Here is a 23,002-nt window from a genome sequence, read left to right as displayed (position 1 = left end):
TCGCATCTACCAAAATGCTATGATGTCCTCTAAAGTCCTCAATTATAATTTTCAATTCATCACTTATTTTGAATTTCTGATTTCTTTATTGCCGAAGTTCTTGCATTATCTGGATACTCAAATGCAGTTTGAATTTCAAAAGGTTATTGCTTCTTTGTCTCAACTCCGGTTGCATCTCCTCCAGTCATCTTATGATGCATTCGAGTTGTCTGCTCGAGCAGCTGCTTGCTCTGTGGCTATGTGTCATCTTGCCTGGCTTCGTACCATTGATATGGACTCTAATCTTCAAGACCGCTTAGCTAACATTCCTTGTGAGGGCAATGACCTCTTTGATAAATCTATCGAAGCAGCCACCAAGAAATTGTCTGACCATGAGAAATCTTTTGCTTCAATTGTGAGACCTAAGCCAAAGCCAGCTCCTGCCAAGCCTGCACGCCCTGCTCTTATCTACCAATGGCGTTATGCTCCAAAACTGGCTCCATATACTAGCCCTCCTCTTAAGTAGCAGCAACCTCAGAAGCAGCAAAAACCCCAATCTTCTGCTGCACCTAAGGCTTCTCAGCCTTTTTGACTGTTTAAAACAGAGCATAACCTCCACTGTTCTGACTCTGTCTCATTTTCCCCCTATAGAAGGTCGTCTCCATCATTTTTACGATCGACTGACGTTAATTACCACCGACCTCTGGGTGCTTACTATCCTCAGAGAAGGATACTCTCTTCATTTCTCTCAGGTTCCACTAGAGCTTCCTCCAAGAGAGTATCCTTCCAATCCATCCCAGACTGCCCTTCTTCTTCAGGAAGCTCAAGCTCTGCTTCGTCTCCATGCCATTGAATCAGTTCCCTTGGAGCAGAAAAACAGGGGGTTTTACTCCTGTTACTTCCTTGTACCGAAGAAGACGGGCGATCTGCGACCCATTCTGGATCTCAGGGCTCTCAACAGTTCCTAGTCAAAGAAAAGTTTTGAATGTTGTCCCTAGCATCCCTTTATCCCCTTCTCGAGCAGAACGACTGGTTATGCTCTCTGGATCTCAAAGAGGCCTACACTCATATTCCCATTCATCCGGCCTCCCGTCAGTACCTCAGATTTCGGTTGAGGAATCTGCATTATCAATACAGAGTACTACCATTCGGCCTGGCCTCATCTCCCAGAGTGTTCACCAAGTGCCTGGTAGTGATAGCAACAGCTCTAAGGAATCATGGTCTTCAGGTGTTTCCCTACCTTGACGACTGGCTCATCAAGGATTCCACGTCTCAAGGGGTTATTGTGGCGATCCAACAGACTACCTGGTTCCTCCAAAGTTTGGGATTCGAGATCAATTTTCCCAAATCTCAGCTTCAACCCTCACAGACTCTACAATTCATTGGAGCTGTTCTGGACACTGTCCAACTCAGAACATTCCTTCCACAGCAACGTCTGGAAGCTCTACTTCAACTCTGTCATACAGTGTCTTCCGATCTTCCATCTCAGCGAGACACATGATGGTACTCCTAGGTCACATGGCCTCCACAGTACACCTGACTCCTTTTGCAAGACTTCACCTCAGAATTCCTCAGGGGACCCTGGCATCTCAATGGACGCATGTTTGCGATCCTCTTTCTCTACACATCACAGTCACTCCTTCTTTGAAGCAGTCTCTCCGTTGGTGGATGCTCTCTTCCAATCTTTCCAGAGGCTTACTTTTTCAAACGCCCCCTCATCAGAAGGTCCTCACGACAGACTCTTCGACCTATGCTTGGGGCGCTCATCTCGATGGTCTCTGTACTCAAGGCCTCAGGACCAGTACGGATCGTCAGTGTCATATCAATCAGTTGGAACTCAGAGCGTTCCTCAAAGCTCTCCATGCTTTTCAACATCTACTTCATGACACCGTAGTCCTAATTCGGATGGACAACCAAGTCGCCATGTATTATGTCAACAAACAGAGAGGGATAGGGTCTTCCTTCCTTTGTCAAGAAGCTCTGGAGGTTTGGGACTGGGCAATCCACCACAACACCTTCCTCAAAGCTGTCTACATTCAAGGGGCAAAGAATTGCTTGTTGGACAACTTAAGTCGTCTACCGCAACCTCACGAATGGACTCTCCATTCCTCTCCTCTTCATCACATTTTTTCACAGTGGGAAACGCCACAGATAGATCTCTTTGCAGCTCCCCACAACTACAAACTGCCTCAGTTCTGCTCCAGGATATACTCTCCTCACTGCCTTGAGGCAGATGCTTTTCTTCTGGAATGGACAAATCTTTTCTTCTCCGCATTTCCTCCATTCCCTCTCATTCTCAAGACTCTGGTCAAGTTGAAGAATGATCATGCCACCATGATTCTAATCGCTCCTCGGTGGCCGAGACAACCCTGGTACTCCCTTCTACTTCAACTCAGCAGCAGGGAGCCATACTTTCTACCAGTTTTTCCTTCTTTGCTTACACAGAGTCAAGGATCTCTGCTTCATCCCAACCTGCAGTCTCTACACATGACAGCCTGGTACCTCTCAACATAACCCCTCTTCAGTTTTCTCAATCTGTAAGAGACATTTTAGAAGCTTCTAGAAAGCTTACCACTAGACAATGCTATCACCAAAAAATGGACTAGATTTTCTACATGGTGTTTTTCTCATCATAAGGAGCCTCAGCATTCCTCCTTATCTTTTGTTTTGGACTATCTTTTGCACTTATCCAATTCTGGCCTCAAGTCTACATCTATACGAGTCCATCTCAGTGGAATTGTGGCTTTCCATCAGCCTATTGAAGGGAAACCCCTCTCTGCTCATCCAGTGGTTTCCAGATTCATGAAAGGACTTTTCAATGTCAAACCTCCTCTCAAACCGCCTCCTATGGTTTGGGACCTCAATGTTGTCCTTACTCAACTGATGAAACCTCCATTTGAACCAATGGATAAGGCTCATCTGAAGTATCTCACTTGGAAAGTGGTGTTTCTCATTGCCCTCACTTCTGCTCGACGAGTCAGTGAGCTGCAAGCTTTAGTTACTGACCCACCATTCACGGTGTTCCATCATGACAAAGTAAACATAGAAGCATAGAAACATATAAATAGGCGGCAGATAAGGGCCACGGCCCATCTAGTCTGCCCACTCCAATGACCCTCCCCTACCTTTCTCTGTGAATAGATCCCACATGTCTATCCCATTTGGCCTTAAAATCAGGCACGCTGCTGGCCTCAATAACCTGAAGTGGAAGACTATTCCAGCGATCAATCACCCTTTCAGTGAAAAAGAATTTCCTGGTATCCCCGTACAGTTTCCCGCCCCTGATTTTCCACAGATGCCCCTTGTTGCCGCGGGACCCTTGAAAAAGAAGATATCATCTTCCACCTCGATGCGGCCCGTGAGATACTTGAATGTCTCGATCATGTCACCCCTCTCTCTGCGTTCCTCGAGTGAGTACAGCTGCAACTTATCCAGCCTTTCCTCGTACGGGAAATCCGTGAGTCCCGAGACCAACCGGGTGGCCATTCTCTGGACCGACTCCAGTCTCAGCACATCCTTACGGTAATGCGGCCTCCAGAATTGCACACAGTATTCCAGGTGGGGCCTCACCATGGATCTATACAATGGCATAATGACTTCAGGCTTACGGCTGATGAAACTCCTGCGTATGTAACCTATGATTTGCCTTGCCTTGGATGAAGCTTGCTCCACTTGATTGGCAGTCTTCATGTCCTCACTGACGATCACCCCTAAGTCTCGTTCTGCTTCAGTTCTTGTTAGGATCTCGCCATTAAGGGTGTAAGTCTTGCATGGATTATGGCTGCCCAGGTGCATGACTTTGCATTTTTTGGCATTGAAGCTGAGTTGCCAGGACCTAGACCAGCGCTCCAGTAGGAATAGGTCGTGCATCATGTTGTCGGACATTGAATTTATGTCTGCTTTGTTTTTGCCCACTGCATTGCTTAGTTTGGTGTCATCGGCGAATAATGTTATTTTACCTCGGAGCCCTTCTGCCAAGTCTCTTATAAAGATGTTGAATAGGATCGGGCCCAGGACCGAGCCCTGCGGCACTCCACTGATTACCTCCGTCATTTCGGAGGGGGTGCCATTCACCACTACCCTCTGAAGCCTACCTCCAAGCCAGTTCCCAACCCATTTCGTCAATGTGTCGCCCAATCCTATAGATCTCATCTTGCTCAGCAACCTGCGGTGTGGTACGCTATCGAATGCATTACTGAAGTCCAGGTATACGATGTCTAGGGACTCCCCAACATCCAGCTTCCTCGTCACCCAGTCAAAGAAGCTGATCAGGTTGGATTGGCAGGATCTCCCCTTAGTAAATCCATGTTGACGGGGATCCCGTAGATTCTCCTCATTCAGGATCGTGTCCAATTGGCGTTTGATTAGAGTTTCCATTAGTTTGCACACTATTGATGTGAGACTCACCGGTCTGTAGTTTGCTGTCTCCATCTTGGAGCCTTTCTTGTGGAGTGGAATGACGTTAGCCGTCTTCCAGTCCAACGGGACGTTACCCGTACTAAGGGAGAGATTGAAGAGCGCGGATAGCGGTTCCGCCAAGATATCACACAACTCCCTGAGCACCCTGGGATGTAGGTTGTCAGGCCCCATTGCCTTGTTAACCTTAAGCTTTGACAGCTCGCAGTAGACACCGCTGGGTGTAAACTCGAAATTACTAAACGGGTCATCTGCGTCAACCCTTGTCTGTAGCTGAGGGCCGAGTCCTGGCACCTCGCAGGTGAAGACTGAGCAGAAATATCCATTTAACAGTTGGGCTTTTTCCGAGTCCGCTTCTACATAGTCTCCGTCTGGTTTCCTAAGACGTACTATCCCGCCTGAGTTCTTATTTCTGTCACTGATATACCTGAAGAAGGATTTATCTCCTTTCTGGATGTTCTTCGCTAGAGACTCCTCCATGCGGAATTTGGCCTCCCTAACTGCTGTTTTGAAGGCTTTTGACTTGGCCAGATAGACTTCCCTAGAGTCCTGTTTCCCTGATTGTTTGTAAGAGATGAATGCTTTTTTCTTCTCCTTGATGAGGTCCGAAATCTCCGCAGAGAACCACTTGGCTTATTGTTCCTTCGCCGTTTACTTACTGATTTAACATAGCAGTTTGTTGCTTCTTGTATGGTGGCTTTCAAAGTCGACCACATTTCTTCCACGTTATCGGTTTCTGCTTGGCTTTGTAGCGCCTGGTGAATGAAGTCTCCCATTTCTTTGAAGTTTGTGTCCTTGAATTTGAGGACCTTGGTCAGTGTGGTAGATTTAGTGAAACCTTTCCTGAGATTGAACCATACCATGTTGTGGTCACTGGAGGCCAATGTGTCGCCCACCGAGACCTCTGTGACACTTTCTCCATTGGTAAGTATCAGGTCCAGTATTGCTTGATCCCTTGTTGGTTCCAACACCAGTTGCCTCCCTTCATAGAGTTTAATAGCCTCCTGCTGCTGACGGAAGCAGAGGAAAGCGTGTTCCAATCCACATCAGGCATGTTGAAGTCACCTAACAATACTGTGTCCCCACGCAAGGTGATATTCTCTATATCTCCGATTAATTCCATATCTAGGTCATCCTGTTGTCTTGGGGGTCTGTATATTACGCCAAGATACAGGCATTTGTCCTTCCCTCTGGCCAAATTTACCCAAAGGGATTCCCCAGTGTAGTGGACATCTGTGATTCTGGTGACCTTAATGTCATCTTTAGTATATAATGCTACACCTCCTCCCATTTTGCCCTCCCTGTCCCGGCGAAGCAAGTTGTAACCCGGTATGACCATGTCCCACCCATGGGAGTCCGTGAGCAAGGTCTCAGATATCTCCACCACATTCAGGTCAGCATTCCTCATTTCTGTTTCTAATTCCAGGATCTTGTTTCCCAGACTGTGGGCGTTTACGTACATAGCCCTCCATGTTGTATGTTTGTTACGTCTCAGTGGGGATGTTCCCGCTTGAGCTACTTGGACACCTTTAGCATTATTCGCATCATCCGAAATTCCTACCTAAATTGGTCTCAGAATTTCATCTCAACCAATCCATCATACTTCCAGTGTTTTTTCCAAAGCCTCATTCTCACCCAGGAGAATCAGCTCTTCATACTCTGGACTGTAAACGTGCTTTGGCCTTCTACTTGGAACGCACCAAACCACACAGAACTGCTCCTCAACTTTTTGTTTCCTTCAACCCAAATAAGTTAGGACATCCTATTTCTAAACGTACCATCTCCAATTGTTGGCGGCTTGCATCTCTTTCTGCTATGCCCAGGCTGGATTACTCCTTCATAGTAAAGTCACAGCCCATAAAGTTAGAGCTATGGCAGCTTCGGTAGCTTTCCTCAGATCTACACCTATTGAGAAAATTTGCAAGGCTGCTACTTGGTCCTCAATTCATACCTTCACTTCTCACTATTGTCTGAATACTTTCTCCAGACGGGATGGACAGTTTGGCCAAACAGTATTACAAAATTTATTCTCCTAAATTGCCAACACTCCCACCATCCCATTCTGGTTAGCTTGGAGGTCACCCATATGTGAGAATACCTGCCTGCTTGTCCTGGGATAAAGCATAGTTATTTACCGTAACAGGTGTTATCCAGGGACAGCAGGCAGCTATTCTCACAACCCACCCACCTCCCCTGGTTGGCTTCTCTGCTAGCTATCTGAACTGAGGAGATGCGCCCTGTGCTGGGCGGGAAGGCACTCGCGCATGTGTGATGCAGGCAACTCGAAACTTCGAGTTTCTTCAAGGAAGTCTGCTTGTGAGGCGTCCGCATCCGGGCTCCGTCGATGACGTCACCCATATGTGACAATAGCTGCCTGCTGTCCCTGGATAACACCTGTTACGGTAAGGAACTGTGCTTTTTGAAAATATAGTAGAATAATGGTCAGGATACATCTATACTTCCATTCCTGCATTCACCAGAGCCCAGGATCTGTCTTTTTAAATCTCTCTTATCAGCTTCCACTTCACCTCCATTTGTTGGCTTTTGTTCTCCCTCCTTCATGGCTTTGTTCACATTTTTTAGCTCTCTCCATTATCCTCTCTCCTTCCCTTCCTACTCCTTTCTCTCCAATCCCTTCCATCTCCAGTTTTTACCCCTCGCTTCTTCCCTTGCCTATTCCTCTCTACTCATGGGAGCATCTGCACCCCTGCCTCTTGTTCCCTTCTGCCATTGCCGGTCCCATATATAAGCCCCCACCGACTAGCTTTTGTCCTGGCAGCTGATCACTCTGTGGTCTAACCACCATGAGAAGGATTTTCAAAGCATCACTAGATCAGTGTGTTTCAGAAATCAGGACAAAAGCAGGGCACTAAGGCTTGGATTCTGTAACCGATGCTGCTGTTGGCGGCTGCCAAGCACGTGTCAATAACATAATGGCATCGGGTACATAATCGCGCCCACAGCAAAGGTAGGCACCAGAAATGTAGGCCAGGGTTTTCCTGCACGTACCTATGATGTGAATTGCGTCTCTGTAGGCACTTTACGCTGCCTAACGCCACTTCCAGCATTAGCTACTCCCACGGTGGTGTTAGGCACCTAAAGCCGAATTTTGAAGCACCAGTGGGTATCTTGAAACTCAGTTAAAAACGGTGTTTCAGTGGTGCTTTTTTAACTGAGTTTGGGCACCTACCAGCACCTAAAATCCAAGTGTCATCTAGAGAATCTGGGCCTTACTGTTGCTATTAACGTATCCTGAGCAGCTTAGAGTCAGTGGAGTTGCTCTCTCACATTTCCTCTTTCGTCTGAAACCTGTGATTATATTTCCCCAAAACTTGGCACAGAGCATAATCAATGCAGATTAATCCTGCTCTGAACTGCTGGGATATACATAACCCAAGGGCATTTCAATTGACCTGCTGGCTTGTGATCAGCCAGCCAGCATGAGAAAAGCTCATACTGGTTGTGAACTGGCGTGCATCCACAGGGTCCAGTGAACTGAGGGGGAGTGTTGGCGTTGCCAATTGCAAGCATTCTGCCGACTGCCAGGAATATGAGTCTGCTTGGAACTCCAGATAGGACTGTTCAGCTGGTGTAACTGACAGGGATCTCCAGGACCCATGAACAATGTGTATCACCACTGGGTAGGCCTGAAGAAAAAGTGGGTGGGCCTCTGCCTGCCCAGGCTCACCTGTGGCTATGCCTCAGGCACGACCATCCACAAGATATGAAATATTTGATGAAGGGACCTATGCACGAGGTGCTATGTGGGTAATTTATTTAAAAACGTTGCCTGGGGGAGAGGACACTGGGGCACCTAGTTTAGCCTTTGTGAAATATTGGCAGCAGTCTTGCAGAAATCAGGGTTATAATGAACCCTTGTGCATCTTCATCAGCTCAATAGCTATATGTGCCATTGCTTGTATTTTATAAAACACATGTGTAAATCGCAATTCCGCCTGTACTCTGACCAAACTCCACCCCAGAGCAGGCCCATATCAGTCACGTACAAATTGCATGCACTTTATGGACAGCTAACTTTATAAGGGGCATTTTGCAAACACATATTCATCTATGCATGTGAAAATGATTTATAAACTTATCCTGTACTTGGACAAACTTCCCCTCATTTCTACATCTCTGGAAAATGGGCATGTCTTTATGAAGCGCAAAAAGGAAACACAGTAGAGGAAACCGTAGCACAAAGCAGTCCAAAAAAGTGGAATACAAATGTACAAGAAGGCTTTACTTTAGCAATAATATTCTTACAGAAGCCTGACGTGAGTCATGTCCCATCTTAATGATGGGCTGAGTCAGGTGCACTGACTTGGAAGCCAAAGACGGGCCTCCACAACGAGACGTGAACACATACAATGAACACACAATGAGAAAAGTCACTTTATTAGTAGATATGCCACAATGGCTCAGCCATAGTATATTCACAGTATTTATGCCACTAACATATAAAATGTTCCAAAGCAAATATAACATACACACACATATATGTATATATAAACATAAATGAAATGACTAAAAAGAAGACGTAACAGCCCGCCAATACTGTTTCGCAAAACGAGTGAATGAATCTCACTAAGCAGTTCAACAGAGATCTGATACTGCTCGACAAGTCAATGAAGCTGTTCGCGGCAGTGGCGAAAAGGGCGAACAGAATGCTAGGAATGATTAAGAAGGGAATTACAAACAGATCGGAGAAGGTTATCATGCTACTTACTGTACAGGGCCATGGTACGCCCCCACCTGGAATACTGTGTCCAGCACTGGTCACCCTACATGAAGAAGGACACTACTACTCAAAAGGGTCCAGAGAAGAGCGACTAAAATGGTTAAAGGGCTGAAGGAGTTGCCGTACAGTGAGAGATTAGAGAAACTGGGCCCCTTCTCCCTTGAAAAGAGGAGACTGAGAGGGACATGATTGAAACATTCACGATAATGAAGGGAATAGACTTGGTAGATAAAGACAGATTGTTCACCCTCTCCAAGGTAGAGAGAATGAGAGGGCACTCTAAAGTTGAAAGGGGATAGATTCTGTACAAATGTAAGGAAGTTCTTCTTCACCCAGAGGGTGGTAGAAAACTGGAACGCTCTTCTGGAGGCTGTTATATAGGAGAACAACCTCCAGGGATTCAAGACAAAGTTAGACAAATTCCTGCTGAATCAGAACGTACGCAGGTAAAGCTAGATTCAGAGCACTGGTCTTTGACCTAAGGGCCGCCGCAGGAGCACGATGGACCACTGGTGACCCAGCAGTGGCAATTCTTATGCTCTTATGGTCCACACAGGCAGCAGCTTCTGAGCCACAAATGTTGGTTCATTCTTTTCAACAAGTCCTCTCACGGGGTCAAAGTGCATAAAGTAAAATAAAATAACAACTCAAACTCAAAGAAAAATAATCACCAAATAGTACCATAAAAATAGTAGTACGAAGTTTAAAAAAAGGAACCCTCAACATCTTACTCCTGGTTAGATTAAACTTTTATCATGAGAACACAAGAGCTGCCGTACTGGGACAGACCGAAGGTCCTGTTTCCAACAGTGGCCAACCCAGGTCCCAAGTACCCAGATAGATCCATTTAGCCCAGGGTCCTGTTTCCAACAGTGGCCAACCCAGGTCCCAAGAAGTAAAACAGATTTTATGCTTCTAATCCTAGGAATAAGTAATGGATTTCCTCAAATCCATCTCCATAATGGCCCATGGACTTCTCTTTAAGGAAATTATCCAAACCTTTTTAAAATTTAGCAAAGCTAACTGATTTCACCACATTCTCCAGCAACAAATTCCAGAGTTTAATTACACATTGTGTGAAGAAATATTTTCTCTGGTTTATTTTAAATCTACTACTTAGTAGCTTCATCACATGCCCCAAAGTCCTTGTATTTTTGGAAAGAGTAAACAAGCAATTCATATCTTCCCTTTTCACTCCACTCGATAAAAACTCTCAAAATCAAATAAACACTTAAAAATAACTAGCATAGATGAATGGCTTCTTAATTCAACATTTAAAACCAAAAAATGCTACTTAAAAAAAAAAAAACAGAACATAAGAATTGCCATCTCCGCATCAGACCTTCGGTCTGCACATGCGGAGGCCCAGCCAGGTGTACACCTGGGGTAATTTTAGTCACCCATATCCCTCTATGCCTCTCGTAAGGAGATGCTTTTAAATCCTAGAACGGTGGATTCCGCAATAACCTCCTCTGGGAGAGCATTCCAGGTGTCCACCACTCGTTGCATGAAGCAGAACTTCCTGATATTTGTCCTGGACTTGTCCCCCCTTAGCTTCAGTCCATGTCCTCTTGTCCATGTCACATTGGACATTGTAAATAATTTTTTTTTTCCTGCTCTATTTTGTCGATTCCTTTCAGTATTTTGAAAGTCTCGATCATATCCCCTCGCAGTCTCCTTTTCTCAAGGGAGAACAATCCTAGTCTCTTAAGTCGTTCTTTGTATTCCAAGTTCTCCATACCTTTTATTAGCTTCGTTGCTTGTCTCTGTACCCTCTCCAGCAGTTTTATATCCTTCTATATGTTGGGAGACCAATGTTGGACACAGTATTCCAAGTGTGGTCTGATCATTGCCCTATAAAGCAGAATTATAACTTTCTCCGATCTACTCGTAATTCCTTTCTTTATCATGCCTAACATTCTATTTGCTTTCTTTGCCGCTGCTGCGCATTGTGCCGACAGTTTCAGGGTCCTATCTATCAGTACACCCAGGTCCTTTTCTTGTTCGTTCTTACCCATTTTCCTTGTTCTTTCTGCCTAAATGCATTACTTTGCACTTTTCCACATTAAACTTCATCTGCCATTTCTCCGCCCATTTCTCTAACTGACACAAGTCACTCTGGAGTTTCTCGCTATCCTTCTGCGATCTGATTGTCCGGCATAGCTTTGTGTTGTTTGCAAACTTGATGATCTCACTGGATGTTCCTTCTTCTAGGTCATTGAGGAAAATATTAAATAAGATGGGCCCAAGTACCGAGTCCTGGGGCACACCGCTAGTCACTTTCACCCAGTCTGAGAACTTCCCATTTATGCCCACACTCTGCTTTCTGTTCTCCAGCCATTTGCCTATCCATCTAAGTATATCTCCCTCTATTCCATGGCTTTGAAGTTTCCTGAGAAATCTTTCATGTGGAACCTTGTTGAACGCTTTCTGGAAGTCCAAGTATATTATGTCCACCGGTTCTCCACTATCAATTTGTTTATTCACGGTCTCAAAAAATTGAAGTAAATTCGTCAAACATGATTTCCCTTTCCTGAAGCCATGTTGACTGGCTTTCATCAGGTTGTATGTATCCATGTGCCAGACTATGCTATCTTTAATCAGTGCTTCAACCATCATTCCAGGGACAGACGTAAGACTCACAGGTCTGTAGTTGCCCATGGAAATTTGTTCCAATGATGCCAGATTTCATTGGCTGCAAGGGAGAAACCACAACCAGCATTTAAAAAAAAAATCAAAAACATTTTTTATTCCATTCTCCTAATAGGTCAAAGACTTAATAGTTCAAAATCATGTATATTGTACAATACAATTGAAATCAACAGTAAAATACACCTAAAGATCAAGTCATAAATACGGAGAACAGTACTAAAGGAGTCTGAGATAGAGGACAAGGCTATAAAAAGAACGACTGAAAAAAGATGATGATAAATCAGATTTGCAAAGCAAGATAATCATTCGTCAATAAATAAATAATACAGAAATCAACACTCCAAAAATAGGCATGTCTCTGAAGTCAAAGTGTAAAGCAGTCAATACAATCTCTACCAGACCTAACAAAGGGCTCCTTTTACAAAGGTGCGCTAAGCATTTTAGTGCACGCTAACCACACGCTAAACGCTAACACATTAGCATACACGTGTGCTAAAATACATAGTGCACCTTAGTAAAACAGGGGGAAGTCTTGAAATATTTTTGTGGATCCTCAGACAGCTTTAGAGCTTGATATATTTAGCTCACAGCCAGCCAACTTTTTCATTGATCCATTTCATCTGTATGTATATCTATAAATACTTTATAGCCTCCTTAGTTTTTAATAATTTAACTTATCTGTTCAGTTTGTCATTTGATTTCTCTCTTTAAATGGCCACCTCTCCCGACATGAATTCATGTTTCAATACTCTTCCTCAGGGCTGAGGTACCACAAAATAGACCAGATTATAATTTCATTCATTGTGTTGTTCTGTGAAGTGGAAGACATCTGATCCATATTGTTCCACATTATTAAAATGTCATCCTCATGGGATGACACCAAGCAGGAAATCTAATTTTTTGGCTAAAGTTTAACCTCACAAAACAGCCCTCCAAATCTCTCATTTAATGGATCCTTGGACCTAATTTGCCGTGTATATCGCAGCTCTGACTATACAATATAAAACATGATGTAACTCACTCCTGTCTCCAATGTGCTTTCATAGTTAAAGGAATAACAGATAAGTTCAGAAGTTTCACAGGCTACTCTGACGCTGGGACAGTAAGGGACGGAGTTGGATTTGATATCTAGAAAGAGTTGCGTGCTTTGACCATGTACATCTGGCATCACAGCTCAATGTAGAAGTGGGAAGAGTCCAACACAGTGGATTTTTGGACTTGGCCCATCCCTGAAATGTAAATAATAAATGAAATGATGGCAGATAAAGACCTGAACAGTCCATCCAGTTTACCCATTAGGTATTGTCATTAAAATATGTGATTAAATTAATTTCTCTTCTTTGATATTTCTGGGTCATAGACTAAAGTCCACCTAGTATTGTCCTAGATTCCAACTGCTGAAGTTGCTATCTAAGTTCACTCCAGCCTATCCAACCATCCCGTTGTTTACAGGATATCTACTGTAAAGTCTAGCTAGTAACATCTTCATGTTCCAAGATAGTGGAGTTCCCAGCCCATCCTACACCAAATCATTATATATGGGACACAGATCGTGCAAGTCTGTCCAGTACCAAGCTTAGTTCTTTAATTTAAACCATTTGTTTTCTAATTAGAGATTCTCTGTTTTTATCCTATACTTTTTTGAATTCCATCACCTAAAAAGGAAAACATCTCCACCACTTCCCTCAGGAGGGCATTCCAGGCATCCAGCACCCTCTCTGTGAAAAAGAATTTCCTGACATTGCTCCTGAGTCTTCCTCCCTGCAACCTCAAATTATGCCCTCTAGTTTTACCATTTTCTCTTCTCTGGAAATGATTTGGTTCTATATTAATACCTTTCAAGTATTTAAACGCCTGTATCATATTTCCCCTGTCCCTCCTCTCCTCCAGGGTATACATATTTAGGTCTTCCATTCTCTTCTCATACTTCTTTTGGTTCAAACCCCTTACCATTTTCATCGCCTTCCTTTGGACCGCTTCAAGTCTTTTTATATCCTTCACCAGATATGGCCTCCAAAACTGAACACAATACTCCAAGTGTGGCCTCACCATTGACCTATATAAGGGCATCAACACCTTCCTTCTTCTGGCTACGCCTTATCACACTGTTTAGATGCTTTTAGATCCTCAGACACAATTACCCCAAGGTCCCTTTCTCCATCTGTGCTTATCAGCCTCTCACCTCCCAGCACATATGGTTCCCTTGGAAAGGATCATCCAGGATTTCCTGATGCACCTCCGTGTTTTCCAGCCACTTTCCTTGTGGCAATAGCTGTTCACCTAAGCTTCCAGTGCATCTCAAATTCAATATCTCTCAGGGGAAAACTTCTTCACGAGCACTTTCATGGCAGCCACTTGGAGATCACTGATGAAACCAAGCAAGAGGGGTTCTTGCTGCTTCTCCTTCTGTAAACAGATAAGCATAACCGCCGCAAATGAATCACACAGGTGTGGACTAACCCAAAGAGTTTATCAGCCAAGCCAAACCCTTCTCACCAGCAGGACAATTACTACCCGTCGGTGTCACATTTTTAAAGCATTTTCTACATTTCTAACCTGTTCTACATGAGATTGAAAAATTGTGCAACCTGATAAGATGGTGCCTCTGTTCCCAGGGGTACAGTTTGGAAGAAGCAGGGCCAGAGCTGAAATATGCAGCTACGTGTGAATGTAAATAAGCCTCATCTGACCAGTAATACTGACCAGTGTAAAAGTGTTCACACAACGCAGACATGTAAGGAGAGAGACCTTTGAACAGGTTACCCTCTCCCTCTCCCCCTCCACCCTGCCTATCTCCCACTTAGAACTTCCTTGTGCTACAGACACTCACCTTGAAAAGTCTTTGCTTAGCTGTTCACTGCCTGACCACTGCTACTTGTGGGCTGCCCTGACAGGAGACGTAGCTTCAAATTGGGGGATAATTCAGTCACTTCTTATGCTCCAAATGGTGGTTCTTCTCTTCTTGGACTTGAGAGGCTTTGGGGGTCTGTTACTAAGGCACTCTAGCCAATTTAGCATATGCTAATGCGTCCATGGAATATAATCAGCTAGCACGCCTTAGTAAAAGACCCTCTTTGTCTTGTTGAATCAAGGTTTATTATCTGTCCTATAAGTCAAATAAGTAAAAGGAGTTAGACTCTGAAATTGGCCATTCAGACAATTTTCTAGAGTTGAATTCTTGAATTTATACTTAAAATTTCAAGGAACTCTTAAATTTAGGAGCAGAAAAGGCTGGTGACAACAGGGGAACATTTAGGGCAGAGAAAAAAAACGAAACCTAATTTTTAAACTAAAAATTCAAATTATGCTCATAAATTTAGACTGGACATCCATTTCTCTAAATTTACAAGCTTAAATTTTGAGATTAGTTTTGAAAATTGCTGCTAAACTCCTAAATGTGTCATTAATGTGCACAGGTTTTTGGAAAGTGTGTGTGTTTTTCCTGAACAGTCAGCCCCATGTTTTTTGGAAGACTGAACACTAGTATGAAAAAATGGAAAAAAAAAAATCAGGTATTTTCCTGTTGCTCTGCCCAAAGATTGACAGAAAACAACCTAGCAGATATTAATATTCTCCGAGTCATTTCAGCTGGTTACCTGCATTTTGCCACCTACTTCTGTGCAGGCTACCCCCTCTCTCTGAAGAAATACTGCACTTCAGCTGCTCCTACTGTGAACTTTCATTCTTTCCAATTTATACGTATGCGAGGGATAGAGGTCATTCATTCCTGCCCTATGAGTCAAACTTTCTGAAACCAGATTAAATAGCAGCGTGGTGCACTCTGGGGATCAGAAAGCGCTGCAGACGGAGGAGCCCAGGGCAGGTGTTTGAAAATGGCAGCCTCTGCTTTTTTTCACTTTTAGGCAGGGATGGGGATTGAACTGGGAGAGATTCTGCTTAAGAATTTGGGCCTGGCTAGTTGTACATCTCTCTGCCTGTCAACAGCAGGAAATTAAGGTGTCTGGACTGAGTGAATGAATGAAGGAGACAAGACAGATAATAAAGATGGAATCACTTTCAGCCCAACTGAAGAGAAAAGGGATGTGGTTTTAAGCATCCCTGGACTGAGCCCAAGATAACATGCATTGGGTTTAAGAGACGTGAAGTCTTGCGGTACACGAACCAAACTGCAGGTTTTGGACAAATTTTAAGCAGTCTTGGGTTTAGGATGGGACTAAGAGAAAGGGAAGTCCAGACAGACTTTCTTTCATGCCACTTGGTACCTGTTTGCAGGATCTCATTTTCATTATATGCAGAAACGAGACAGCGCTGCTGGGAATAATTCCAGCACCTCACGTAATGAAATAAGGAAATCTTTAAGGGTGAAAAGCTCGAAGCACTGATGACTAGACGCTATTGATCGATAGAGCATAGAGGTTTCTCTGCAGTCTGCCTAGCGCCTTTCAGAAAGACAGGCCAACATGGACTTGGAGGAGCTTTCTTCTGCTAATAGCAGTGGAGACATTTTCAAACAGCTCACGTAGACGCTTTTCATCATTCGTCTTTGAAAATTGGCAATTGCAGTTCTGTGCAGGGGACAGCGGAGGGTCTAAGGTCTGACAGTGCCACCGGTGCGTTCTTGTCCTAATCGCAGTCTGACAAAGTTTCTGTGGCATGGTTTTAACTGGGCAGAGGAGGGCACTGTAGGTGGCTTAATCCATTTTATGGCAGCTGTATTGCTTTGAAAATCATGTTCTTTAGGGTCAAGCACAAGTGGATCCTTGTGAGACAGGAAGAAAAGAGAAAAGGAAGCCCAGAGTGAGAGAGGACAAAGAAACTCTCTAGACCGGACCCTCCATGTCAATGAGTAGCAGTCTGCAGAACGAATCTGCAATTGCTTCTGTGAAGGATGGGAAGAAAGGAAATCCAGATGAGCCAGGTTTTTAAGATATCCACAATGAATATGCTTAAACTTGATTTGCATAGAAGCCTCCATTATATGCAAATTTATTTCATGTATATTCATTATGGATATCCTGAAAACCTGACTTGCAAGGAGGTGCTCCAGGACCGACTTGGGAAACACTGCCATAGAGCATCAGTCTTCACCCATAGACCGGAGGCTCTTAACATGAATATTTCAAAATTGCATATGAGGGATTGAAAAGCCAGAAACCCAATTCTCCCCTCTTCCCCCCCCCCCAGTTCTGTATATGACAATTTACGAGCGCAACTTAATTGTTTAACAAGCCAGTCAGTACTGATAACCACTTGGATCCTTTTAGGCCGTTATAATAAACATAAGAGTAGCCTTACTAGGTCAGACCAATGGTCCATCCAGCCCAGTATCCCATCTTCACGGAGGCCAATCCAAGTTACAAGTACCTGTCAGAAACCCAAACAGTAGCAATATTTCATGACACCAAGCTGTGGCTTCCCCCCATATCTGTCTCAACACCAGACTATGGACTTTTCCTCCAGGAACTTGTCCAAACCTTTTTTTAAACCAGCTGCATTAACCACTCTTACCACATCCTCTGGCAATGAATTCCAGAACTTAACTATTCTCTGAGTGAAAATTGTTTCTTCCTATTGGTTTTAAAAGTATTAATCTGTAACTTCATGAAGTGTCTCCTAATCTTTGTAAATCTTGATGCAGTAAAAAAAAAATGATTTACTTGTACCCGTTCTATGCCACTCAGGATTTTGTAGACTTCGATCATATCCTCAGCCATCTCTTTTCCAGGCTGACGAGCCCTAATCTTTTTAGTTTTTCCTCAAACAAGATGAGTTCCATCCCATTTACCATTTTGGTCGCTCTTCTTTGAACCTTTTCTAGTGCCGCTATCTTTTTTGAGATAAGGAGATCAGAAATAAACGCAATATTCTAGGTGAGGTCTCACCATTGAACGATGCTAACGCATGACTTGGTAGGCGCATTCTATAAATCGCTGCTCGTCACTTCTAGTGCTTGAATCTCACAAGGGGGCGTAGCCAGAGATGAGCATGGGTGGGTCTTGGGCATTCCTAACAGGTGCTCAGTTATAGAATACTGTGATGAGATGTATGTACCTGGTGGACCATGGCATCCTACTACAAATACTAGACACAATAGGAATCACAGGTAAGGTACACACATGGTTTCAAGGTTTCCTACAATCCAGGACTTACAGAGTAAAGACAAACAAAGAAAAATCAGAACCATGGTCCAACCCCTGCGGAATACCCCAAGGATCCCCTTTATCCACAACACTCTTCAATCTCTACATTGCATCCCTCGGCACCTGCCTAGACAAATTAGGCTGAACCTCCTATAGCTATGCAGACGACATCACCATTCTCCTTCCTTTTGATCAACCAACACCCACCATGACAGACACACTACACAGAACACTAGAAACAGTAGCAACATGAATGAAAGATCAAAAACTGAAACTGAACCCAGACAAAACAAAATTCATACTCCTTGAAAATCATAAAACCCAACTATAACAAACCTAGTAATAAACTCAATCACATACCCCATTCAGCCCACTCTAAAACTTCTGGGAATGATGATAGACAGATACTATACCATGCAGCCACAAATCAACAAAACAATACAGAAATTATTCACTGTCATGAGAAACCTAAAGCAAGTTCAAAAATTCTTCGACAGAAAACAATTCCAGCTCATAGTCCAGTCCCTAGTCCTAGGTCTTCTAGACCAGTGGTTCCCAACCCTGTCCTGGAGGAACACCAGGCCAATTGGGTTTTCAGGCTAGCCCTAATGAATATGCATGAAGCAAATTTGCATGCCTATCACTTCCATCATATGAAAATCTCTCTCATGCATATTCATTAGGGCTAGCCTGAAAACCCGATTGGCCTGGTGTTCCTCCAGGACAGGGTTGGGAATCACTGTTCTAGACCAGTGGTTCCCAACCCTGTCCTGGAGGAACACCAGGCCAATCGGGTTTTCAGGCTAGCCCTAATGAATATGCATGAGAGAGATTTGCATATGATGGAAGTGATAGGCATGCAAATTTGCTTCATGCATATTCATTAGGGCTAGCCTGAAAACCCAATTGGCCTGGAGTTCCTCCAGGACAGGGTTGGGAACCACTGTTCTAGACTACTGTAACATCCTCTATCTCCCCTGCCCCGCAACCATGATAATGCAACTACAAACTAACTAAACTAAACTAAAGCTTAACTTTGTATACCGAGTCATCATTCTAAGAAGGCTCGACTCGGTTTACAGCAATTAAATAAACAGGGAATGATTTACAAATGATAAATAGAAGATAATAGCAAAATTTCAAAAGAATTAGTTTTCAAAATGTTTGGCAAATAGAGTAGGTTTTAAAGATTTACGGAAAAATTTAAATGAACTGGAACTCCTAAAAAAAAAAAAGAGGAGATCGTTCCAGAGTTGAGAGAATTTAAAGACCAAAGATTGACTGAAGATCTTGACTCCTTTAATCCCTTTTGTAGAAGGAAGGGAGAGTTTAAATTGTTGGATACCTCTAGCAAAGGATAATTGGTAAACATTCCAAAATAAAGGAATAAGAGGATTAAAGATACCATATAGAATTTTAAAAGAAATACAAGTGCATTTAAATTGAATTCTAAAATAAACCGGGAGCCAGTGAAGACTCTGAAGCAAAGGGGTCACAGGGTCAAATTTATGTTTTCCAAAGATCAGCTTCGCAGAGTATTTTGAATTAATTGTAATCTATGAAGACAAATTTTTATAATGCTGAGGTAGATAGCGTTACAGTAATCAAGACGAGATAATATAATCGATTTAACTAAGATAGAAAAATGACAATGATGAAAAATATGACTAACCTTCCTCAGCATTTGCAAACTAAAGAAGCATTTCTTGACCAAGGAATTTATTTGGTCCTTAAAGGAAAGAGAGGAATCAAAAAGGACTCCCAATATCTTAGCAGAGAACTCAATTGGTAAGGAGGACCCAGATACCAGAACTACAGTAGGAGGAAGACAGTCCAATCTTGGACCTAACCACAAAAGCTTAGTTTTAGTTGTATTAAGCTTCATCCGAACAGATAAAGCCCAGGCTTGAAGTTTGGAAAGACAAAGATTTATTTTGGAAGCTAGATTGGTAATATCCGGATCAATCTCAATCAATATAAAGATATCATCCGCATAAGTGAATAACATTTCCCAAGCAGACAGCTTAAAGGTGTTCAGTATGGTCAAATAGAGATGAGAGATTGGGGAGCCTTGAGGAACCCCAAAGGGAGGCTGCCAGGAATTGGAGATATCGCCTTCAATATTTACTAAATAGGAATGGTACAGAAGAAATTTAGAAAACCAGTCCAAAACAACCTGATGGAGACTTATATCTGAAAGTAGCTGAAGTAAAATATCATGATGTACTACATCAAACGCTGCAGAAAAATCGAACTGGAGTAGAATAGAACATTTATTTTGAAGACAAATTTGTTAAACTTTTGAAAGGAGAGAAATCAATAAGGTTCCAGTACTAAAATTAGAGCAAAATCCATGTTGAAACGGCTGAAGTAAAGAAAATTTCTCCAAATAGTCAGTAAGTTGACTAGCTACAATTGACTCCAACATTTTTGTTAATAAAGGTATATTAGCAATTGGTTGGTAGTGAGAGGGGACTGTAGGATCTAAATCTACTTTTTTTTAGAAGAGGAATAAGTGTTATTTGTTCCATGAGTTGTGAAAAGTAACTATTTTCCAAATAGAAATTCAGTAAAACGGTTAACCATGTTATAGCTTGAGAAGGAATATTAAGAAACAGATATGACGGAAAAGGGTCCAGTGAACATTTACATTTTCTCATCTTTTTACACAGTCTAGAACGGGGTGCCCACACTTTTTGGGCTTGCGAGCTACTTTTAAAATGACCAAGTCAAAATGATCTACCAACAATAAAATTTTAAAAAAACACAAAGCACACTGTATGCATAGAATTGTTAATTATCATTCCTATTCCGGGGTTTTTTCAAAGAGGTCAAAGCAGATGACTCTATGCACTGTCACCTCAGTAACAACCATACAAAAATAGACAAATATACCCCCCTCCCTTTTTACTAAACCACGATAGCAGTTTTTAGCGCAGGGAGCTGCGCTGAATGCCCAGCGCTGCTCTCGACGCTCATAGGCTCCCTGCGCTAAAAACCTCTATTGCGGTTTAGTAAAAGGGGACCTTAGTGTAAAATATAGGCAGCAGATATAAATTCAGACACATTTTGATCACTAAATTTAAAATAAAATCATTTTTCCTACCTTGTCTGGTGATTTCATGAGTCTCTGGTTGCACTTTCTTCTTCTGACTGTGCATCCAATCTTTCTTCCCTTCTTTCAGCCTGTATGCTTCCTCTCCTCCAGACCTCATTCTCTCTCCCAACTTTTCCTTCCTCTCTCCCTGCCCTTTCTTTTTTTTCTGTTTCCCTTCTTTCCTTCTGTCTCCCTGCCTGCCCTTTTTCTTTCTTTCTCCCTGCCCTCCCCCAAGCCACTGCCACTGCCATTGGGGACCAGGACCCAAACCGCCACCAATAACAGGCCCCAAACCACCACCAATAACAGGCCCGAAAGCCGACGCCACCCCAAGCTCTCCCTGCTTCGGCCGACCAGCACTCCTCTCCCCGACGTCAATTCTGCCGTCGGGGAGAGGAAGGCTGATCGGCCCAAGATCGCGATCAACCTATTGGGGGAAATGCTGCCGGGTCCTGCCTTCGCGGAAACAGAAAGTAGGCAGGACCCGAAAGCAAGAAGAGCAAATGCTTCACTAATCTGTCTCCCGTCTTAGCCCATAGCAAACGCTTGCTTCAGGGCTCTCAACATGTGCGCGCCGGCTTCCCTTCTCCTCCCCCCCCCCCCCGGACATAACTTCCGGTTTCGGAGGGACGAGAAGGGAAGCCAGCACGCACACGTTAGAGCCCGGAGCATAAGTTCACTGCGGCTGAAATCTCCAAGCCGGGTTTTTTTGTTTGTTTGTTTTTTAATGTTCAGCAGCGGCAGCAGCAGCAGATGACAGCTGGGCGGACCGCCCAGCTAAAAGGCCCTAGGGAGAACATTGGAGAGGAAGGCTGATCGGCCCGGTAGATCAGGACGGCAACACGAGTCTATCAGGAGCCCAGGATGGGCTTCGCGATCGACTCACGTTGCCTTCCTGAGCTACCGGTCGATCGCGATCGACGTATTGGGCACCCCTGGTCTAGAAACTTGAAATTCAGATACTGGAGTGAAAGAACATCAGTAGCGATCAGCTGGAAAACACAGCACTGAGACTTTTCTATTCACTGAGGAAACACGACCACATCCCCGCAGCATACCTCGACTCACACTGGCTCCCAATACAAGCAAGAATACTATTCAAATTCTACTGTCTACTATTTAAAACCATAAATGGAGACAGCCCAGCCTTTTTAAACAACCGCCTAATCCAAACTACCCTAACCAGACACAGGAGAACCCACATACCATTCACGCACCCTCCAATCAGAGTCGTCAAACGAAAAAAACTTTACGATGTCCTACTAGCCACACAGGCAGCCAAACTAGACCATCAACTCTCCAACTTACTGATTACAACCCCAGACTACAAAACTTTCAGAAAAGAAATAAAAACCCTGCTATTCAATAAATCCTTGAAGACAAACTAATTACCGCAGGAATCATGTCAATCCCCTTCAAGCAATCCGCTCTACTCTGTAATGCCTCTGGAAATGTCCAGATAACTTCCTATGTAATCCGCCTTGAATCGCAAGGTAATGGCGGAATAGAAATCACTAATGTAATGTAGTATGTTCCATCACGTGAGAGAGTAGTTTCTCGAGGGAGGGCTATAGCAGAGTCTACCCTTCCCCAGAGTACCCTTGGGCTATAGGTAACCAGGGTTAAACAGGGAATAGAAGGGTCTATCTAGTTCCTAATGGGGTGGTTCTAGTCATAGTGAAAGACTAGGTGAGTGGTATTAGGAAACGACCAACCCCTATTGCTCTGGAATATTGTGTTGCCCAATAGTACAAATTGAATTACCTTGCCATTGGACTTGAATAGCTAATTTGCATAAGAAATGAATTGCAGAGAAAAGGGGTGATTTATAAAGAAAAGAGACTCCTAAAGCCTCCCACTGGACTCCTAATAGAGAGGGGAACTTTAGCTTGGACCCCTCAATCCTCAGGGGACGTTTTGAGGGGGGGGGGGTCAAGAGGGACCTCGCTCTGAACTGAAAGGGGGGTTGATTAATGGACTCCTGAAACAAGGAATCCCCACAAGCTTAGCTCTGAA

General features: G+C 43.6%; 1 protein-coding gene across 3 annotated transcripts in view; it reads right to left on the bottom strand.

Annotated features, from left to right (window-relative positions):
* Positions 1-23,002, bottom strand: part of LRRC4B (leucine rich repeat containing 4B) — a 134,876-nt gene that overhangs the window by 15,811 nt on the left and 96,063 nt on the right. The window contains exon 1 of one of the 3 annotated variants that reach the window (XM_033959832.1): positions 13,971-14,084. The exons of the other annotated variants lie outside the window; for them this stretch is intronic. The gene's annotated coding sequence lies outside the window, so the exon portion shown is untranslated. Of the gene's footprint in view, positions 1-13,970; positions 14,085-23,002 lie in introns of those variants that run through there. 3 annotated transcript variants of the gene reach the window in all.

The sequence above is a fragment of the Geotrypetes seraphini genome, chromosome 10, assembly GCF_902459505.1.
Source record: "Geotrypetes seraphini chromosome 10, aGeoSer1.1, whole genome shotgun sequence".
In the NCBI taxonomy this organism is placed as follows: Eukaryota; Metazoa; Chordata; class Amphibia; order Gymnophiona; family Dermophiidae; genus Geotrypetes; species Geotrypetes seraphini.
This window is presented reverse-complemented; position numbering and strand designations above follow the sequence as displayed.